Source organism: Pseudophryne corroboree, chromosome 7 (assembly GCF_028390025.1).
Source record: "Pseudophryne corroboree isolate aPseCor3 chromosome 7, aPseCor3.hap2, whole genome shotgun sequence".
Classification (NCBI taxonomy): domain Eukaryota; kingdom Metazoa; phylum Chordata; class Amphibia; order Anura; family Myobatrachidae; genus Pseudophryne; species Pseudophryne corroboree.
This window is the reverse complement of record NC_086450.1, coordinates 326,311,591-326,334,193: the sequence shown is the minus strand read 5'-3', so window position 1 is coordinate 326,334,193 and position 22,603 is coordinate 326,311,591. Positions and strand designations below refer to the sequence as shown.

General features: G+C 48.6%; 1 protein-coding gene across 3 annotated transcripts in view; it reads left to right on the top strand.

Moving 5' to 3' along the window:
* The first annotated feature begins 9,222 nt into the window (after positions 1-9,222).
* ERCC4 (ERCC excision repair 4, endonuclease catalytic subunit) overlaps positions 9,223-22,603 on the top strand; it is a 114,985-nt gene continuing 101,604 nt past the window's right edge. Inside the window, exon 1 of one of the 3 annotated variants that reach the window (XM_063934336.1) lies at positions 9,223-9,305. The gene's annotated coding sequence lies outside the window, so the exon portion shown is untranslated. The other 2 variants (XM_063934334.1, XM_063934335.1) reach the window with 2 other exon arrangements.

Sequence of the window (22,603 nt, the reverse complement as noted above, 5' to 3'; positions counted from 1 at the left end):
GCTGTCCAATCACTAGCGATCCCCCTTCCCGGCTGCAGCAGGCGCCGTGGGCTGTGTGGGCGCCGCTGCAGCCGGCGCCGCTGACTGACACTAGAGGTCATAATTGACCCCTAGTGTCTGAGCGGCGCTATAGTGGGAGAGACGTCGTGAGTCATGACGTCTCTCTCATAGTACAGCAGAGAGGAGCCGGCGGACGGAGACGGAGGCAGCGCTGCAGGAGCGGTAAGTATGTGTGTGTGTATTATTATTTTTTATGTGTGTGTGTTTGAGGCACAGTACAAGGGGCACAACTACAAGGGGCACAGTACAAGGGGCGCAGCTACAGGGGCACAGTACAAGGGGCGCAGCTACAGGGACACAACTACAAGGGGCACAGTACAAGGGGCGCAGCTACAGGGGCACAGCTACAGGGGCACAACTACAAGGGGCACAGTACAAGGGGCGCAGCTACAGGGGCACAGCTACAAGGGGCACAGTACAAGGGGCGCAGCTACAGGGGCACAACTACAAGGGGCATAGTACAAGGGGCACAACTACAAGGGGCACAACTACAAGGGGCGCAGCTACAGGGGCACAACTACAAGGGACGCAGCTACAGGGGCACAACTACAAGGGGCGCAGCTACAGGGGCACAACTACAAGGGGCGCAGCTACAGGGGCACAACTACAAGGGGCACAGTACAAGGGGCGCAGCTACAGGGGCACAACTACAAGGGGCACAGTACAAGGGGCGCAGCTACAGGGGCACAACTACAAGGGGCACAGTACAAGGGGCGCAGCTACAGGGCACAGCTACAGGGGCACAACTACAAGGGGCACAGTACAAGGGGCGCAGCTACAGGGGCACAACTACAAGGGGCACAGTACAAGGGGCGCAGCTACAGGGGCACAACTACAATGGGCACAGTACAAGGGGCGCAGCTACAGGGGCACAACTACAAGTGGCACAGTACAAGGGGCGCAGCTACAGGGGCACAGCTATAGGGGCACAACTACAAGGGGCACAGTACAAGGGGCCCAGCTACAAGGGGCACAACTACAAGGGGCACAGTACAAGGGGTGCAGCTACAGGGGCACAGCTATAGGGGCACAACTACAAGGGGCACAGTACAAGGGGCGCAGCTACAAGGGGCACAACTACAAGGGGCACAGTACAAGGGGTGCAGCTACAGGGGCACAACTACAAGGGGCACAGTACAAGGGGCGCAGCTACAGGGGCACAGCTATAGGGGCACAACTACAAGGGGCACAGTACAAGGGGCGCAGCTACAGGGGCACAACTACAAGGGGTGCAGCTACAGGGGCACAACTACAAGGGGCACAGTACAAGGGGCAAAACTACAAGGGGCGCAGCTACAGGGGCACAACTACAAGGGGCGCAGCTACAGGGGCACAACTACAAGGGGCGCAGCTACAGGGGCACAACTACAATGGGCACAGTACAAGGGGCGCAGCTACAGGGGCACAACTACAAGGGGCACAGTACAAGGGGCGCAGCTACAGGGGCACAGCTACAGGGGCACAACTACAAGGGGCACAGTACAAGGGGCGCAGCTACAGGAGCACAACTACAAGGGGTACATTACAAGGGGCGCAGCTACAGGGGCACAACTACCAGGGGCACAGTACAAGGGGCACAACTACAAGTGGCACAGTACAATTGGCGCAGCTACAGGGGCACAGCTATAGGGGCACAACTACAAGGGGCACAGTACAAGGGGCGTAGCTACAGGGGCACAACTACAAGGGGTGCAGCTACAGGGGCACAACTACAAGGGGCACAGTACAAGGGGCACAGTACAAGGGGCAAAACTACAAGGGGCGCAGCTACAGGGGCACAACTACAAGGAGCGCAGCTACAGGGGCACAACTACAAGGGGCGCAGCTACAGGGGCACAGCTACAAGGGGCACAGTACAAGGGGCGCAGCTACAGGGGCACAACTACAAGGGGCGAACGTCTTCCCGCGTCAGTGAGGGCATAATATTCATTCATTCGTTTGTAAGTATAATTTTCATTTTTATAGGTACCCCTTTTGGATTCTACTGGACAAGTGGACGTGACCGGCGTGGGATGTAGTTAAGTAATCTCTCTCTCATTTTTACAGGAACCACCTATTGGATTCTACATGGACAAGTGGACGTGACCGGCGTGGGATGTAGGTAAGTATGTGTGAGTGTGTAAGTGTGTTTGAATAAATTTTTACTTTCACGGTGTGTGTGTGTGTGTGTGTGTGTGTGTGTGTGTGTGTGTGTGTGTGTGTGTGTGTGTTGTGTTTTTATTTGGGTATTTTTTTTTGTAGAACTACAGGTACCAGCGGGCCCGTTATTTCCCCGCATGCTGGTACTTGAGGTTCTCCAAGTACCAGCAAGCGGGGGAGGCTTGCTGGGCCTTGTAGCTCCAGAACAAAAAACAATATTCTTTTTTTTTTACACACTTATGGCTATCAGCCCGGCACCCACCGCCCAGGGGTGCTGGGGACAGCCTCGGGCTTCACCCCTGGCCCTTGGGTGCCTGGAGGGGGGGACCCCTTGATTTAAGGGGTCCCCACTCCTCCAGGGAACCCCGGCCAGGGGTGACTAGTTGGGGGGGTAATGCCATGGCCGCAGGGACCTACATAAATGTGTCCCCCGGCTGTGGCATTATGTCCCTGGCTAGTGGAGCCCGGTGCTGGTTTCAAAAATATGGGGGACCCCTACATCTTTTGTCCCCCGCATTTTTGGAACCAGGACCGGTTTAAGAGCCCGGTGCTGGTTGTCTAAATACGGGGAACCCCTGTCCAATTTTTTCCCAGTATTTAATCAACCAGGACCGGCTCAAAGAGCCCGAGGCTGGTTATGCTTAGGAGGGGGGACCTCACGCATTTTTTTTACATTTTTTAACCCATTAAGACCCTTCTCCATTAAGTTAATTGAAGCCCTGGACAACAAAATTGCATTCATGTTTTCCTCCCACTCCCTTCCCAGACCCAAACACTCATTTTAATTTTTTTTCTATAAAAATGTACAATATATCACAAGTATGATGAGCAGGCAGGCAGCGGGCATTGGCGGCATCGGACTGAGATGCAAATTAGTGGCGGAGGGCTGGGTCAGTTGATGGTAGGCAAGTTTGTAAGCCATTGGTGGTGGCAGCAGGCATTGGCTCAGAGGCAGTAGCGGGCATTGGCTCGGTGGCGGTAGGGGTCATTGGCAGGATCCGGTGGACATTATGGCTGTAGTGCCTCACCAGCCACTGACCTCACCGCACGCCACTGGTATACAGTACTGAATACATTCACCAGGTATTCACAATTGCATACATTTAAATCCCTTTAAGGAAATGTAGAATGAATTTGACCGCTGATTGCTTTAATCAACAGCATTTATAATAAGCCACTTCTAAACATGGTGGACATTTTAAATTTAGGCCATGTACATTATTAAAAGCCACGTGACCTTCTCCTTTGCACATTACGGAGAGGTCAAAGTGAGGGCCAGACAAGGAAAGTGGGCTGTGTCATCTCTCTGCATGGGCTACAGCAGAAAATGTAAATAGAAGTAAATTTTGATGGGCATGTACAAATTATATGGGGCATGTTGAGGAGTCTCATGGTACATAAGAGTCAGCTGGAAGGATGTCAAGGCATATAAGTGGCATGGGGGGGTCTAATGGCATAATAAGGGGCATGCGGAAGAGACTCATGGTACATAATTGGTAGCTGGAGGGGTGTGCTATCGCAGTTCTCCTTCAGATGATTATCCGCAAATATATTATTACCATGTGCCTTTTTTTTCTCTTAAAGTGTACTTCCACCCCATTGTGTGCTACAGTATTCCTGTAATGTATACCTCCACTGACTGTGACTGCACACCCTGCCAGCAGCAACCTATGCAGTACACCCCAGATGGTTGCCTCGGATGGTTCCTACGCGGGCAGGATGTACTTCATGGATCGCACTACTACACTAGTGTCAGTTTTCCCATATATGCATGGGGCCCTTGTATGACTCACCTTCCACAGTGTAACCTTCATAGTGCGCCCAACATGGCTGCCTCATCTGGTACACTTGTGGATGGGATGAAAACTACATGGACCTGTTTTGTTGGGACCCTACTCTGAGCGTTAGGATGCTGCAATCACCCCCTTTTGTGTCATCTCTTCTAGGGGTAGACTATTCCACCCAGGGTACTCCAACACAGTGTGCCGAAGATGGCTGACTCACCTGGTATCTTGTGAGGGTGGAATACACAACCCATGGAAGTTATTACTCAATGCCTACACCAATCCTTTATCAAGCTTACTCTGCACTCTAAGGTTAAATTTACAAAGATGGTAGTTCTATTTAAGATGGGATGTTGCCCATAGCAACCAGTCAGATTCTACTTCTAATTTATCTAGCACATTCTAGAAGATAATACCTGGAATCTGATTGGTTGCTATGGGCAACATCCCATCTTAAATAGAACTCTCATCTTAGTAAATTTACCCCTAGGTTTTCTTTGTTATGTCTGTGCGGCTTGTCTATCGCTGTATTACGTGCATTATTTTTTATGTCTGTAAAGCGCCTTGAGTCCTGTTGGAGAAAGAGTGCTTTATAAATAAAATTATTATTATTATTATTATTATTATTATTATGAACTATCTTCAGCGTAAAGAAGAACAAGGAGTCTTGGAAGTGAAGATATGGTCCCCACAGAGCCCTTGTCTCAATATCATTGAGTCTGGGATTACATGAAGAGACAGAAGGATTTGAGCATACCTAAATCCACAGAAGATCTCTGGTAAATTCTCCAAGAAGTTTGGAATAACCTCCCTGCTGCATTCCTGCAAAAACTCTGTGCAAGTGTACCTAGAAGAATTCATGCTGTTGTCTTCTATTCATTCACTTTGCATTTTGTTAACTGATAAGAAATACACTATTAACACTTCTATTTTTGAAAGCATAATTTTTTTCCACACCTGCCTAAAACTTTTGCACAGTACTGAAAATGGGGGTCATTCCGACCCGATCGCACACTGCACTTCTTCGCAGCAGTGCGATCGGGTCAGAACTGCGCATGTGCGGCATGCGCATTGCGCACACGCGGCGTTGCCTGGCGCCGGCAGTCGCCGGCACTGATGCCGGGAACGAGGAAAGCGTTCGCAGCGGCGACCGCAAGAAGATTGACAGGAAGAAGGCGTGTCGGGGCGTCAACTGACCATTTTCCGGGAGTGGTACAGCGAACTCAGGCGTGATTGTATTTCTGTTGTACCCCCTATTGAGTAAATATTTGTTGCTGGGTTGGACCTCAACATTACATATACAATTGGCGTCGTATTTCCTTTCCTGTTAGGGGTTATAAAGTGTATTCTGCCGCACGTGTAGCTACCTTGTGCTTACAGCGTGCCGGTGTGCTTATGCAACGTGTACGCATTTCATAGGGGTTTTACACACACACGCTTAGCGGTTGCAGCGGCCTGAACATTTGTGCATTTATGATATCTCTCTTTTCCTGAAAGTTAATCAGACTTAACAAATTGCATCTCAGTACGTAGCACCAGACATTTTAGACATCGTTTAGTAGATGGACAGCTAGTGTTGCTTGTCTGCCACGATTTTCCCTGCATGCTTCTTGACTCTGGACAAGTATAGGTCTTGAACAGTGGGGAGGTCGGTCCCGACAATCTTTTCAGCTGTACTCACCACCCTCTAGCCTTCGTCTTTCACACTCTCTGGCAGGTCCATACCAGACCGTGATCGATGAGCATAGGACAGACTCTGTGTAGAAGATGTGCAGCAGATTCTCTGGATATTGAATTTTTTGAGTTGCCTTAGGAAGAACATTTGCTGTTGCGCCTTCCTGACGATGGCGCTTGTGTTTGGTCCCCATTTCAGGTCATGGAATATTTTTGACCCTAGGAATTTAAAGGAGTCGACCCATGACCCCACGCAGTCGGCAATCACGAGTGGGGTCAAGGCAGCAGGTTTCCTTCTGAAGTCCACTACCATCTCTACCGTTTTGTGGGGGTTTAGGTCCAGGTTATTCCTACCGCACCACTGTGTTAGCTGGTCAACCTCGCGTCTGTATGCAGACAATCCTATACTACACCAAAAGAAGAGACAATCCTTTGTTGTATGTTGCAACCTTGCATTTATTGCTTGGTTGCATCAGTCATTCAGGGCAGGTCTATCTGTCATTGTGTTGTTCTGTTGCTGTTATTTTGTGTGTCTTTGAGATTATTTTTTTGTGTGAATGTAAAATAACCAGAAGTCAAAACTTTTGACTTGCTACTTATTTAATGTTCAACAAATATTCTACAGTTCTGGTATTATAAGCACATTTGATGAAAATGTCATACACAGTTGCACTTGCTCAGTGGATGCTAGTGTGGATTATAATAAACATCAGCCTTTTTCAGGATCTGGTCTGGATACCGGCAGTCAGAATACCGACACCATAATTGCGACACTGCACTCTGAACAAAGATACTGCAAAGAGGTTAGGAGCGGGTAAGGATACGTTTAAGCTGCGAAGGTGGGGAGTGGGGGTATAGTTAGGGTTAGGCTGCGGGGGGAGGGTAAGGGTTAGGTACCACCGGGCAGGTTCAAGTTAGGCTCGGGGAAGAGGGGGGGGGGGGGTTGTTAGGCACCACAAGGGAGGGTTGGGCTGCAGGGGTAGAGGAATAAAGTCCGGCTGCGGGTAAGGAGGGTTAGGCTGCCGGGGGGAGAGGGTTGGGCTCAGGCTGCGGGTAAGTAGGGTTAGGGAGGTTAAGGCTAGCATACTTACCTAGTAGGTGTCGGGATCCTGAGTGTCCGGATGCCACTGTCGGTATTCTGACTGCTGGCATCCTAAGCACCGTGATCCCGATACCATCCCGTCTTTTTCAACAATCTTGAACCTGGTCAAACTTTGGCATCTCCAGAGATCTATGCATGCTATTCAGTGGCGGAACTTCATCTCCTGCCCCCTGGAATCAAGCTCTCTGGCATAGATCTCTCAAAGGAGGGAGAGTGGTTAGGAGCAAAGCAAAAAAAGCAAGTAACTTTGCACCATGGAAAAACCCTGTGGCACTGCAGATGGGAGCAATATAAGAAGTGCAGAGAGATTTAAACTGGGTACACACTGACCAATATATCGGCTGATATATCGCAAGTCTGTCAGTGGGTGGGTACCCCTGATGTCTGTGAACAACATCAGCACTGCCGATGGTCGATATACTGTATCTACAGATACATAAACGCATCTGGCTGTGTGTGCGGTCGGTCGGCATACACTTGCTGCAGGGACCGCCAGTGAATGACATCTTAACTGGGTGGGCACACCTAGATGCCTGCCTAGTTTGTGACGTCAATTACGACACTTTGGGCAGATGATTGGTAAATGTGTATGCCAAAGGTTCTTAAATGCGGTCCTCAAGGCACCCCAACAGTCCAGGTTTTAAGTTTATCCATGCTTGGCCACAGGTGACTTAATTATCACCTTAGTAAATTTGATTTAACCATCTATGGTGAGCCATGGTTATACCCAAAACGTGGACCGTTGGGGTGCCTTAAGTCTGCATTTGGGAACCTCTGGTGTATGCACTTACCAATCGTCAGATAAGTCAGCTAAACAGCAGGCCAGGTGTGTACCCAGCATCAGATTTGGGAGTGGTGTGTCCAAACGCAAATCTATATTGCAGTGCAAAAATAAAGCAGACCTAACAGCTGCGTTTTAAGAGAAGAGCGGGCCATTGTGCAGCCTCCGTTGCGGGCCTTATCCTCTCCAGCTGCTAGTAGATTCTGGCATTATTTCAGTCTACTGCGCATGCGCAGGTATACAGGCTCATGGCGGCCACGCCTTTTTCCAAGGGACATCTCCAGTGCGCATGGACAGATCACTCGAAAATGGCCGCCACGGCCATTTTCCAAGAGAGTTGTGTCTGCAGTGTGCAGGGCCGCCGTCACAGGACTTCGGAGGGGCAAGTATTCTATATGAGTGCAGAGTGTGTGGTGTCGGCCTCCCTGGACCTAGGGGCCCATGTCTACCGCACCCCTTGCAACTAAGGTAGCATCTAGTTACCCTTCGTGGAGAGGACCTTTCCCATAAGCCCCTGGGTCCATGTCTCCAACTATTTGGAATAGTAACCAGTGGTGAGAGAAGCGAGTTTCCGAGCCCGAAGCCTGAGGAGCGAAGCGAGCCCGCGAGTGGCCAATGGTCCATACATAAAATAAAATAACCTCAAACAAACAGAGAATGGATAAAACATCAAGGTGTTGTAAGGGCAGAAGTTCTCATGCTGTCACTTCCTGGTCCTGATCACGAAGGGAACATGGGGGCAGATGTATTAACCTGGAGAAGGCATAAGGAAGTGATAAACCAGTGATATGTGCAAGGTGATAAAGGCACCAGCCAATCAGATCCTAACTGTTAATTTACATAATGGATCTGATTGGCTGGTGCCTTTATCACCTTGTACATATCACTGGTTTATCACTTCCTTATGCCTTCTCCAGGTTAATACATCTGCCCCATGGGGCCTAATTCAGACCTGATCCTAGCAGCAAATTTGATAGCAGATGGGCAAAACCATGTGCACTGTGCAGAGAGAGGTTTGGGTGGGTTATATTGTTTCTGTGCAGGGTAAATACTGGCTGCTATATTTTTACACAGCAATTTAGATTTCAGTTTGAACGCACCCCACCCAAATCTAACTCTCTTTGCACGTTATATCTGCCCCCCCCCCCCCCCCCCCCCTTGTAGTGCACATGGTTTTGCCCATCTGCTAACAAATGTTCTGCTATGATCAAGTCTGAATTAGGCCCGTAGACACAACCCTTGCAGAAAGTTACTTTTTCATTTTGCTCCCATTTCAGAATTATTATGCACATATATGAATCCATGTTGACGGAATAGTGCATAATAATCCATCATTGCACTCGTTACAATTATTGATTTTGATGACTATGTCAACACTGACTTTTCCCCTTTATCACTTTTATTGGCATTGTAATGTTCGTATTAATGCGATTTTGACGTAATTTCTGTTTAACTTTTTAAACTTTAAAAAAAATCTATAATTTTTAAGCCATTAAAGGCATTAGTTTACATGTCCTTATTTATAACACATTACACACATACCACTAGCAGAACTTGGAAGGTCTACATAATGTACTGTGTGTTTGTTTCTCAGTAATAGATAGACATAGTTGCTGAAGACACTGATGACAGAGGATAGTTGTATAAAATAACGGCCTCTGTGATACTTTGTATTCAGTGCACTGATCCCTGAGCCTCCCCAAGGCAGTAGTAGCTGCACGCCGAGAGGATGAGGACTACAGCAGCTCTGTGGGTTTAACTCAGGGTTAGTTGTGTTTGGTCAGCTCCGGCTTCCCTGTGTGTGTGTGGGGAGGGAGGAGAGAGGAGAGAGGAGAGAGGGAGGCGGTGCTGCTGCTGCTGCTGCTGCTGTTACTGCGCATGGCAGGCTGTGATCACCAGGTTGCTGCTGCTGCTGGGGAGAACAGAGGAAGAGAGCCAGGACCCTGAGGTAATCACTAACAGCCAGTCCTACTGCTTATAGCACCACGGGTTATAGTGCATGTGACAGCCAACACTACCCTACAGCCAGTAGTGACAGCCAGATCACAGATGTGCCCACAATACAGTCCCCCCTAGTAGCAGCAGTGTCAGGTGGGTGCAGAGTGTGTGTATGATGGAACCATATTACATAAAGACAGCATTACAATGCAGATTATCCATCATCTATACTGTGTTATTCTATGTGTCAGGGTGACTGTTGCTTTCCCTATGTATACTGTAAATGTTTAGCAGTCATGTGTGGGAGTAGAAAGGTGAAGGTTTTCAAGGTTTGGAACTGTATACCTGCGCCTTCATGCAGCATTATCACTAGGGGATCATATAACTGCATGGGTTGATTGACATACCTGCTTTCAAAGAGTGTCTGCAGCAGCAAAGTATTATATGAGATCAGCATCACTATTACCATTGTCTTGTTCTTTTATAAGCATGTATTTCAGTTACTCCTGTAAGTAAAACAACTAAAGTGAGGTATAGTGTGGAACATTATTGTAGCAAAAATGCTTTGTAAAGTGTATGTTTTTATTACTAAAAGTTCCTGTAAATGAAATATTGTATAGGTACAGTGTCGGACTGGGGTATGTAGGTCCCACCGGGGGAATGCAGTGGTAGGGGCCCATGTTTAGGGGTGTGACCAGTCCACAGAGGGGGTGTGGTCTGCCACCTCATTGGTTTGACTAACCATTAGAGAGTGCAGCGTCTGGGTCCCTTCATAAATATATACAGTAAATTCAGTTGCTGCAAGCATGATAATGTGCCAGATTAATAACAGATTAATAACAGCTATGCACTGTAGAAAATACACCATTGTCCAGTAGAAGGTAACATATTTATGATGTATAATGCAAGTGCACAGTCTGGAACCTGATCCTTAGAGCAGGAGGTGGGCCCCCAGGCAGTGGGGCCCACCGGTGGTTTCTACTGTACCCCTGTGGGCCAGTCCAAGCCTGTATAGGTAAGCAATAAGCATATATTTATTAATTACTAGTTGTTACAGAAGTGTTTGGGGGAGGCACATACCTTATGGTGAAAAAGCCGGATCATATCCTTTATTAACATTAAGCTGTTAATGTTGATTTTACTGTGTGCTCTAGTTACTTGCAGTTGTTAAGACGTTCATCGTGCTTATATTGGGATGCGTTTAATTTGCCGACTGTCAGGATCCTGGCAGTCAGGATACAGACGCTGGAATCCCGACAGCCGACAATGGTGCCAGCTGGAATCCCGGCGCAACAGGACTATTCCCACTCGTGGTCCACAACACCCATAGAGTGGGAATAGATCCTGTGGTGAGAACCGAGCCCTCAAGGGGACTCTTTGCGCTCTCCTCGCTGCCGGCATTCTTCGGACGGGATGCCGCTGTCAGGATATCGACAGCCGCATCCCGTCCGCCGGTAAATCATACTGAATCCAAATGTCCCAAGCAAAGTGAGAGCTCTGCTTAGCCACTCCCAGGTTGCAGATTGGTGACTTTTATTTGGTTGCAGTTCTCAAACTGGTCCCTGGGTTATTTGAGTACTAGGGAGGAATTCAGTTCAGGATGAAGGTCTGCGAATTGCCGTTGCTGCGGCGTTTAAATGCCGGCAATAGCGCCCCATTTCGCACCCTTTGCCTGTCAAGTCGAATCTGGGATTTTCACAAAAGTGGTCGCTACGCTATGGGGCAGCGAACACGTTTTCACAAGATCATGTTGTTGTAAAGTGCGGCTATTGCCGCACTGATTTGACAGAGTAAATGCATACTCCTGCAATTGAATTCCCACAATATGTGATAAGTCACTCCTTTGATGAATGCTTTTATGTTATTCATTTGTATTTCAAAAGGTGTGGTATATTTTGTCAACATAAGAATGACACCATGCTTGGCATGCCGATATTTACCACGTTGACATTCATGTCAGCACTGATGAAATGCCGACATACTGTCCTGGGTGGTATAGTGGTAACTTACCTGTGCCTGCGGCTCCAGCGATGTATTCCGGGCCCTGTGTTGATATCCTGATGACTTAGAAGTTTCTGCGGATCCAGCATCCCTTTAGACAGTATCTATGATTACTTTCTAACCCTTCCCTCCCGTAGCCTAAGGGCTAAAACACACAACCCGGCTTTTGCCGGCCGGGCAAAAGCCGGACGGCTTTTTCCCGTGCCGGCATTGTAGTTAACAGTGTGAGGGCTAGGGTCCCTTCACACTGCACGGCCCCGGCCGGGTTGCAGCCGGGTCTCACCACTGGAAGGTCGGGCGGCCGCCGGGCCGTCTTTGCAGCCAGTGAACCGTGTGTGTGAAGGGGAGCTTTCACACACAACGGTTTTTTCTCAAGCCGTGTCTGATGCTGCGCATGCGCACAGCATTACACACGGCTCAAAGCCGTCCTGTGTGCGAGACTCTGCCGGTTTCTCCTGGATGGCAAAAAGCCAGTGTGTTACAGCCCTAACCCTAACCCATTGCTGGCTGTCCATGCAGAATGTCTGCATTTCACATGTCGACATTCTGCAGATGCCGCATGTTTAATATATACATTCCAACAATGTCAACGGCAACATTATGACATCCCCCATCTCATCCTTTAGTAGTAGACTGATGCTGAAAAAGAAAGTAGACATGACCTGAATGACTAATGACGTCGATCCTCACTGCTCATTATCCTCTACCATAGGGGGTAATTCAGAGTTGATCGCAGCAGCAAATTTGTTAGCAGTTGGGCAAAACCATGTGCACTGCAGGGGGGGGGGGCAGATATAACATTTGCAGAGTTATAGGCCCTACACACTGGTAGATAATACTGAAAGATATGAATGATCTCGTTCATTAATGAACGAGTAACCGTTCATATCTTTGAGTGTGGAGGCACCAGCGATGTACGATGCGCGGCCCCCCCACCACCACCGCCGGGTCGGCCGTATCCGCCGTCGGGCAGCTCGGTGGCGGATCGGCAAATGTGTAGGGCCCTTTAGATTTGGGTGGGGTATTTTGTTTCTTGGCAGGGTAAATACTGACTTCTTTATTTTTACACTGCAATTTAAATTTCAGTTTGAACACACCCCACCCAAATCTAACTCTCTCTGCACATGTTATATCTGCCCCACCTGCAGTGCACATGGTTTTGTCCAACTGCTAACAAATTTGCTGCTGCGATCAACTCTGAATTACCCCCATAGTCAGCATTAGTCTGCTGTGCAAACTATGTTGGGCAACTTCTTTATTGCTGCTTTAGAACAAGTGAAGGGAGGTAGAAATCTGTCACTTACATATATTTGCTACTGTTTATAGATATAGACTTAGGGGAGTATCCAATTAGAGGTGAAACATCGGGCCTTTTTTTGCACTTTTTTCCAATGTTTCTCTGATATCAGAATCATCTTTATTGGCCAGGTATACTTGCATATACTAGGAATTTGTCTTCGGTTTGCTATACAACAGCCAAGTAGGTAACAGCAGGTGGTTGGGCAAGTAAAGTCATACAGATAGGTATACTGTAGGGACACATGTGAGTTACATGTACGTCTAGTCAGTCAATGTTCAGGAGTTCAGCAGGCGGACTGCTTGGGGAAAGAAACTTTTGAGGCTTCTGGTGGACCTCGTGGGGACGGCCCTGTAATGCCTTCCTCAAGGAAGCAAGTTAAACATGCTGTGGCCGGGGTGTAGCTAGTCCTTTACTATCTTCGTTACCCGCTTTTTAGCTCTGGATAGGTACAGGTCCTGGACTGAGGGATGGTCGGCCCCGATGATCATCTCTGCGGTTCTGACCACCTTTTGGAGCATGCATCTGTCCCTCGTGCTGGCGGAGCCATACCATACCAGTATCGAGGAGCACAGTACCGACTCCACAACCGCGGAGTAGAAGATCAGGAGCTTCTGTGTGATGTTGAACTTCTTTAGTTGCCTGAGGAAGAACAACCTCTGCTGCGCTTTCCCGACATTGGCGTCAGCGTCGGACCCCCATTTAAGGTCCCGGGAGATTGTGGTCCCTAGGAACTTGAAGGAGTCCAATAGCAATACCACACTGTCGGCAATCGTTAGTGGACTTCAGAAAGAAATCACCTCCCCTATCCTCTCAACAGTTTTGAGGGGGTTGAGCTCAAGGTTGTTGTGGCTGCACCACTGGGCCAAACGGTCTACTTCCCGTCTATAGGCCGATTCGTCCCTGTCCTTGATGAGGCTGATGACGGTGGTGTCGTCGGTGAATTTGATGATCTTTACTGATTGCGTCTCTGAGGTGCAGTCATTTGTGTACTGGGAGAAGAGCAGGGGTGAGAGGACTCAGCCCTGAGGGGCCCCTGTACTAATTGACTGCGCTTGAGAGTTGAATTCCCCCCCCCCCCCCCCCTTTCACCACTGTGTCCTATCTGTCAGGAAGTCTACTATCCAGGAACAGGTAGCTTCTGGGACACCTAGGCGAAGTAATTCGGGGTGCAGGATGCTGGGGACGATTGTATTGAAGGTTGAGCTGAAATCGACAAACAGGACCGTCACGTAGGTACCGGGAATGTCTAGGTGCTGTAGAATGTAGTGCAGGCCCAGGTTGACTGCATCCTCGAAACACCGATTCGATCGATGGGCGAACTGTAGGGGGTCCAGTCAGAGTTTTCAGGTGATTCATAACCAGACGCTCAAACGTTTTCATGACCACAGATGTCAGTGCTATCGGCCTGTAGTCGTTCAGGTTTGTGATAGAGTGTTTCTCGGAGACCGGGACGATAGTGGACCTTTTCAGACAGGAAGGGACTTTCTGCAGCTCCAGTGATTTGTTGAAGATCTTGGTGAATATGGGGGCGAGCTGACCCGCACATGCTCTCAGGGCAGATGGTGACACTCCGTCAGGACCCGGAGCTTTCCTGGATTTGGCCCTTTTGAACAGTGCCTCCACCTCTTCTTGGGTGACTTGCAGTGCCTGGAGTTGACCGTCTGTGTTCTGGCATTGTGGAGGTGATTGTTTGGGTCGCAGGGGACTTCTTTTGTGAACCTGCAATAAAAGTGGTTCAACTCGTCTGCTAGGTCTTGGTGTATGGTGGTGGACTTCGATGTTTTCTTGTAGTTGGTTATGGAGTGCATTCTTTTCCATACAGATATGGGGTCATTGGTGGAGAGATCATTTGTCAGCTTGCCTGAGAACCACTTTTTTGCTAACCTGATTTCTCTTACGTCCTAGAGGATACTGGGGTCCACAGTAGTACCATGGGGTATAGACGGGTCCACTAGGAGCCTTGGGCACTTTAAGAAATCAATGGTGTGCACTGGCTCCTCCCTCTATGCCCCTCCCACCAGACTCAGTTTAGAAAATGTGCCCGGAGGAGCCGGTCACGCTTAGGGAAGCTCCTGAAGAGTTTTCTGCATTTATTTTCTGTTTGTTATTTTTGGGCAGGTCTGGTTGGCACCAGACTGCCTGCTTCATGGGACTTAGAGGGGAGAACGTCCCAACTTCCTAAAGAGTTAATGGTCCCGTTTCTCCGTTGACAGGACACTGAGCTCCTGAGGGAGTCATTCGCAAGCCCCACCACGCCGAGCGTAATCTCCCGCAGTACGCCGTCACCCCTAGCAGAGCCAGAAGACAGAAGAGTGGTGAGTACAGCACCGGCGTCCCGGTGCGCTCCAGGGGTTCAGGAAGACATACAGTGCAGTGTGTCCCGCTGTGAGGGGCTCGCTGAGCCACCACTGATTACCCACACTGGCTAACATACATAACAAGGGTTTTAACCCTCTGTTAAACACAAAAATACCTCAGGCCAGTATAAAAAAAGCGGGAAGCCGAGCGCCATTAAGGTGGCGGGGCTTCACTATGAGCGGATCCAGCAGCTCTCCAGCGCCATTTTCCCTCTGCAGCTTACACTGACAGGATTCACAGGGAAGCGTAGCAACTCCACCAAGACTCCACGTCTCCTCAGCGGTACCAGGGGGTCTTAGAAGGGGGGGGGGAGTGCTGTAGAATACTAAGCCCTATTAAGGGACTTAGTGTGGCGACCCAGCTAAGTTTTACTTCGCTACGAGGGCACTGTGTGGCTGGCTCCATCTTCTGTGTCTTCCTGCGGGCTCTGTGTGGGTTAAACTGTGTTTCACCTTCTGTGTGTGGGTGTGTGCGTGTGTCCCTTCACGTTACCATGTCCAGGAACTGTGTTTCCTGCACAGCAGAGTGTCTATCCTCCCCCGGAGACTCTCTGCCATGTACCCAAAATAGTACACATTCTCATGCTAGTGGGGCAGAACCCCCATGGTTAAATTCAATTAAAGGGATGATAGCTAATATTTCTACAAAATTGTCCCATAATGAGAGAGACGCAATTCTTAAGACAGTTTATAGATGAACTGATGAATAGGGATTCAGTTCCCATACCAGCGCCTCAGACCCCTGCCATTTGCCCACAAAAGCGTACTCTGGCCCAGCTCATGCAGGCTGATACTGATGTCGATACATCAGACCCATAGGAGGGTGGTGGGGATGCTATCCTGTCACAAGGAATACAGGCCCTAATAGGAGGTATTAGAGATGTCCTGCACATTCCTGACAAGGTGGCGGAGGTAGAGGAGGAATCTTATTTTAATGTAAAAAAGAAATCCTCAGCTACGTTTCCTGCATCAAAGGAATTGAATTCCCTGTTTGAAGAAACTTGGGCTAATCCTGACAAAAAGTTTCAGATCCCTAAAAGATTAATTACATCCTTTCCCTTCCCTTTGGAAGATAGAAAGAAATGGGGAAAACCCGCCGATTGTGGACGCATCGGTGTCTAGGTTGTTACGTAAGATAGTCTTACCTGTTCCTGGGGCAGCATCCTTAAAGGACATAGCTGACCACAAGATTGAGACCACTCTCAAATCTTTATACACTGCTGCTGGGGTAGCTCAGAGACTCACTATTGCTTGTGCATGGATCACTAAGGCCATTGCTAAGTGGTCAGGTAACCTAAATGAAGGATTAGATTCCGTACCCAGGGGGGAGATAATTTTACTCCTACAGCATATTCAAGACTCTGCTAACTTTATGGTGGAGGCCATAAAGGAAATTGGTTTGTTCAACGAACGCACCACTGCCATAGCAGTGTCAGCACGCAGGGGCTTATGGCTACGCCAGTGGATTGCAGATGCAGATTCCAGGAAAGACGTGGAAAGCCTGCCATTCACAGGTGAGGCCCCTTATGGAGATGAACTGGATATATGGATATCCAATGCTACGGCGGGTAAGTCTACATACCTTCCTTCCGCAGCACCCCCAGCTAGGAAAACCTACTCTGCTCCAACTCTGCAGTCCTTTCAGACAGCGAAATTCAAAGTCAAATCCAAAGGTTCTTCTACAGCCTTCAAAGGTAATAGAGGTAAACCCAGAAAACCAGCAGCTACAGGTTCTCACGAACAGACCTCTGGGTCTACTTCCTCAAATCCTTCAGCATGATGGTGGTCTGCACTGCCTGGAAGACAGGCAGGTGGGAGCTCAGTTACGTTATTTCAGTCACGTTTGGGCAACATCTTGCCAGGATCCCTGGGTCACAGACCTTATCACCCAGGGATACAGACTGGAGTTTCAGGAACTCCCTCCTCACAGATTCTTCAAATCAGGTTTTCCAGCTTCTCCGGAAGCAAGTATGACTTTACAGGCAGCAATTAAAAAACTGGTACAAACCCAGGTCATTGTTCCAGTTCTACCTCAGCTACCTGTTTGTAGTACCGAAACCGGACAGTTCGGTAAGACCCATTTTAATCCTCAAGTCACTGTACGAGTATTTACAGATGTTCAAATTCAAGATGGAGTCTCTGAGAGTGGTGATCATAGGTCTGGAAGAGGGGGAATTCCTGGTGTCTCTGGACATCAAGGATGCGTACCTTCATATTCCGATTTGGCCGCCTCATCAGGCTTATCTACGGTTTGCACTACAGGACTGTCACTACCAGTTCCCGGCCCTGCCATTTGGCCTCTCCACGGCACCGAGGGTGTTCACCAAGGTAATGGCAGCGATGATGGTTCTCCTCTGCAAGCAGGGAGTGAACATAATACCGTACCTGGACGACCTGCTGATAAAAGCGCCTTCCAGGGAGAGGTTGTTGGACTGCATTGCCCTCTCAACCCGACTACTTCAGGATCACGGATGGATTCTGAACCTACCAAAATCCCACCTGGAACCAACACAAAGGCTTCCGTTACTGGGGATGATACTGGATACGAAGGAACAGAAGGTATTCCTTCCGTTGGAAAAGGCATTGGTTATCCAGTCGATGGTGCGGGATGTTCTAAAACCAGCATGGATATCGGTGCATCTCTGCATTCGCCTTCTGGGGAAGATAGTCGCCTCATGCGAGGCCCTTCCAGCTGGATCTGCTGGACAAATGGTGCGGATCACATCTTCACATGCACCAGAGGATACGTCTGTAACCAAAAGCCAGGATTTCTCTACTGTGGCGGCTTCAGACTTCTCACCTGACCGAGGGTCGAAGGTTCGGGATCCAAAATTGGATTCTGCTAACCACAAACGCAAGCCTCAGAGATTGGGGAGCAGTCACCTAGGGGGAACAGTTCCAAGGAAAATGCTCAAGGCAGGAAACCATTCTTCCGATCAATATTCTGAAACTAAGGGCTATATACAACGCCCTTCTACAGGCTTCACATCTTCTTCGAGATCACGAAAGGAAAGGGGTAACGTCTAAACATTACCACCGTATTTGGAAAAAATATGTCTCGTGGTGTGAAAACAGGAAATTTCCTGCAGTGGCATTTCAACTGGGACGTTTTCCTCTTTTTCTACAGTCGGGTGTGGATGTGGGCCTACGTTTGGGCTCCTTGGAGGTACAGATTTTGGCCTTATCCATTTTCTTCCAGAAGCAATTGGCTTCCCTCCCTGAGGTTCAGACGTTCTTGAAGGGGGTTCTGCACATACAACCGCCCTTTGTGCCTCCCACGGCACCTTGGGATCTTAACGTGGTGTTGCAGTTCCTAAAATCGGAATGGTTTGAGCCTTTACAAGAGGTTGACATAAAGTTTCTTGCGTGGAAGACCGTTAAACTGTTGGCCTTAGCTTCTGTAAGGCGTGTGTCGGAACTGGGGGCATTGTCTCACAAAAGCCCCTATTTGATTTTTCATGAAGATAGAGCTGAACTCAGAACTCATCAGCAATTTCTTCCTAAGGTGGTGTCTGCGTTTCATATCAACCAACCTATTGTGGTTCCGGTGCCTACTGACACCTCTGCTACCTCAAAGTCCTTGGATGTTGTGAGGGCTTTGAAGATCTATGTAAAGCGGACAGCTTGTCAAAGGAAATCTGACTCTCTATTTGTTCTCTATGATCCCAAGAAAGTTGGGTGTCCTGCTTCAAAGCAGTCTATTGCTCACTGGATCAGGCTTACTATCCAGCATGCTTATTCATCGGCAGGATTGCCGGTTCCTAAAGTACAGGCCTACTCTACTAGATCGGTGGGTACTTCCTGGGTGGCTGCCTGGGCTGTCTCTGCTTTACAGCTCTGCCGAGCAGCTACTTGGTCGGTTTCGTACATGTTTGGTCAATCAGTTCTGCAGGAACCTCAGCACTCTCCCACCCGGTTTGGGAGCTTTGGTACATCCCCATGGTACTAATGTGGACCCCAGTATCCTCTAGGACGTAAGAGAAAATAGGATTTTAATTACCTACCGGTAAATCATTTTCTCGTAGTTCGTAGAGTATACTGGGCGCCCGCCCAGTGCTTCGTTTTTCCTGCACTGTTAATTTGTTAAGTAATGTTGTTGGTTCAGCTGTTGCTGTTCCTGTTCAAGTTCAGTTAGCATGGCTTTCCTCTTGTTTGTTGAATCTCACCACTGTTCTGTTACATCCTTCCTAAGGATATGTCCGTCTCCTCGAGCACAGTTTCTAGACTGAGTCTGGTGGGAGGGGCATAGAGAGAGGAGCCAGTGCACACTATTGATTTCTTAAAGTGCCCAAGGCTCCTAGTGGACCCGTCTATACCCCATGGTACTAATGTGGACCCCAGTATCCTTTACGGACCACGAGAAAAGGATTTACCAGTAGGTAATTAAAATCCTCATTTCTTTAGTTGGAGAGTTCCTAGTTCGGTTGTGTAGTTATCTGTCACCGCTGCTATAGGCCTCATCTTTGGCCCGACGAAGTTGCCTGAGCTGGGTGTTGAACCAGGACTTGTTGTTGCTGTAAATGTGGTAAGTCTTGGTAGGTACACACATGTTCTCGCAGTAGCTGATGTAGGATGTGACAGTGTCTGTCAGGTCGGTTGCCGATTATCTTACAGGCTACCCAATTTGCCCGTTAAAAAAAATTGCTTTCCTCCTGAAAACACACAGGTTCTGTGAAAATTGTGTGTTTTCGGTAGAAACAGCGGGGCTGTTTCTAGGGATCTGGTTTCACCTGCCTGACCAAAATCCCAGATAAACCGCGTCTCGCGCCAGCTTATCGGGGCTAATTAGCCCCCGGTGGGACAGTTAGCCCATATAAACATTTTGAGGGAGTATTTATAAGAAATTACCTTTCTACAGTAACATAAATACTAGAAGGCAGCCTGGTAGGATTTTACTGCCCGCACTGAGGGGCCCAAGCAGAGTTTTCTTACCCGCATACTACATTTTATCCACTGCGTATCAAAAATGATTAGGATTTCAACCCGGTGGCACCCGGTAAATATGTCGCACTTACAGTGGCTGAATGGAGATTGGAGGGAGAATGCAAATGTGACCCAAAGCACAGAAAGGGTATGTTTGTGCAAAAGTTGTCCCATGCTTACCGCAAGAAAGACATCTATATGCCAGTTTGGGGGTCTGGAACAAAGAAGAAGTAAATCCAATCCAGATCACACTAGAAGTGTGCAGGGAGCCGGATCACCATCACTTAGGGTGTGTACACACGGTGAGATATTTTCGTTCGATTTTGACTATATAGTCAAAATCGCAAGAAAAGTTAGTGCAAATCGCAAGGTGAAAGTCACCTTGCGTTCCCGAAGCGCGGTCCCGCCAGGTCGGTATCGCAAGAAAAGATGGACTGTGCAGGCAAGTCAATCCTTGCTAGATCGGTGTACTATCTAGTTCATCTCACATGTCAATGACATCTCACATAAGCCAAAATCGTAAGCACACATAGGGGTCGATTCAATTCGGCAACTTATGAATAGCGCCGGGAATTAGCTCCCGACGCTATTCAATTCAGCTGCTAGTTACCCGCAATTGTCCGGAATTCTTCTCTCATCCCCGGCGGATGAGAGAAGAAACCTGACAAAAGTGCTGCCTCACGGCCGACGCGAGGCTGATTCTGTCGGGAATCAGCCTCGCGCCGGGGAGTTAAGTCGGAGAATGCCCGTTCTCCTGACAATTCAACCTGTTTAGTCGGCGAGAACGGGCCATCGCCGACTTAACTGGAGCTGAATTGAATAGCGGCGGGAGCTAATTCCCGGCGCTATTCATAAGTTGCCGAATTGAATCGACCCCATAGTCCATATCTCAAGAAAAGTTAGTCAAAATCTGTGCTATCTGGGCTCCAGGGAGTACAAGGGAAATAGCAAGTGAAAATCGGGCATAGCAAGGATCTCACCTATGGATTCAAAGAAAAGGATTTACCTGGTAAGTACCAAAATCCTATTTTCTTTTTCATCCACTAGGGGTCACTGGAGTACTCTTGTCTGAGGGCAGGGTATGCTCTCACAATAGCGGGGCCATACAGCCTCGTATCTGTTTCCACCTTTCTCGCAGCTTACTCTATTGATAAAGCGGATCACGTAAGGAAAGCCACGACTGTAATCCTAGTGGCGCTTCATTGGCATCGGAGAGTGGAGTTTTAGTAGCCTCGCTGGCTCCTCACAGACAATGTGCAAGAAAAGTTAGTGCAGATCGCAAGGTGAAAGTCACCTTGCGATCCCGATTCAATCCCAATGCGCGGTCCCGCCAGGTCGGCATCGCAAGAAAAGATGGACTGTGCAGGCAAGTCAATCCTTGCTAGATCGGTGTACTATCTAGTTCATCTCACATGTCAATGACATCTCACATAAGCCAAAATCGTAAGCACACATAGTCCATATCTCAAGAAAAGATAGTCAAAATCGGTGGTGCTGGGCTCCAGGGGAGTTCAAAGGAAATCGCAAGTGAAAATCGGGCATAGCAAGGATATCACTGTGTGTACACACCGGGATATAAGTGTAACAGAGCGTTATCTCTGTTATAATAACTTTATAGGCCCTGACTGCCCTAGGGTACAGACTCATGTTTGGAAGTTTATGCTACATGCAGAATGCTGCTTTATTGTGAATATTAAATGCTAGTAACAATGAGGGGTTAGAATTACAAAGTGCTAAATATTAAGACAATTTATACCCCTTTTACACTCGCAGAAAAATCCCGGGATATTGCACGTGAACGCGCATCATCCCGGGATTCTTCTCAGTGTAAATGGGTACAGGGACAATTTCCCGGGACGAGCATCCCGGGATTTCATCCCAGGTCAAAAGCAGGGTTGAACCCGGGACCGTCCCGGGAAGCTGCCAGTGTAAACGGGTATACCGGGTCAAGGCGACCCGGCACCCGTTCTCTTCATAGGAGGAGGCGGTGCTTGGAGAAGATTATCTCCAAGCACCGCCTCTGGGAGACTCGGCGGTGACGTCACTGACCCGGCAATATGCCGGGTCAGCCCGCTAATGTGAAAGAGTCATTCCCGGGAATGTGTCCCGGCAAATATACCGGGACACATTCCCGGGAATGAACTTTCCTGCGAGTGTAAAAGTGGTATTAATGATACTCACGCAGACAAGAGGACAGTCTATGATTGCAGGTGGTCTCACATGCTGGGCTACTATTACATTAAATCTGAATTCCCACTGACTTCCCTCAGTCATCCCATCCCATGTCTTGTCTGACCCAGCAGAACATCTCTATTGGCCTGATTCAGATGTGGTTGGAGATGCTATCACTGCTGCTTCCTTGCTGCACTAACGATCCCCGGACACTGCATCGGATCTCTCACTCACCATCGCAAACCCGTTGCAGAGGCCAGGAAATCTCCATCCTACGACTGAGATCCCTTGCCTCTTACCTCCACCTACACGAAGGCCCGCCGCCCCTTCCCCGCCCCCCAGATGGCAGCAGACTGTCAATCACTGACAGTC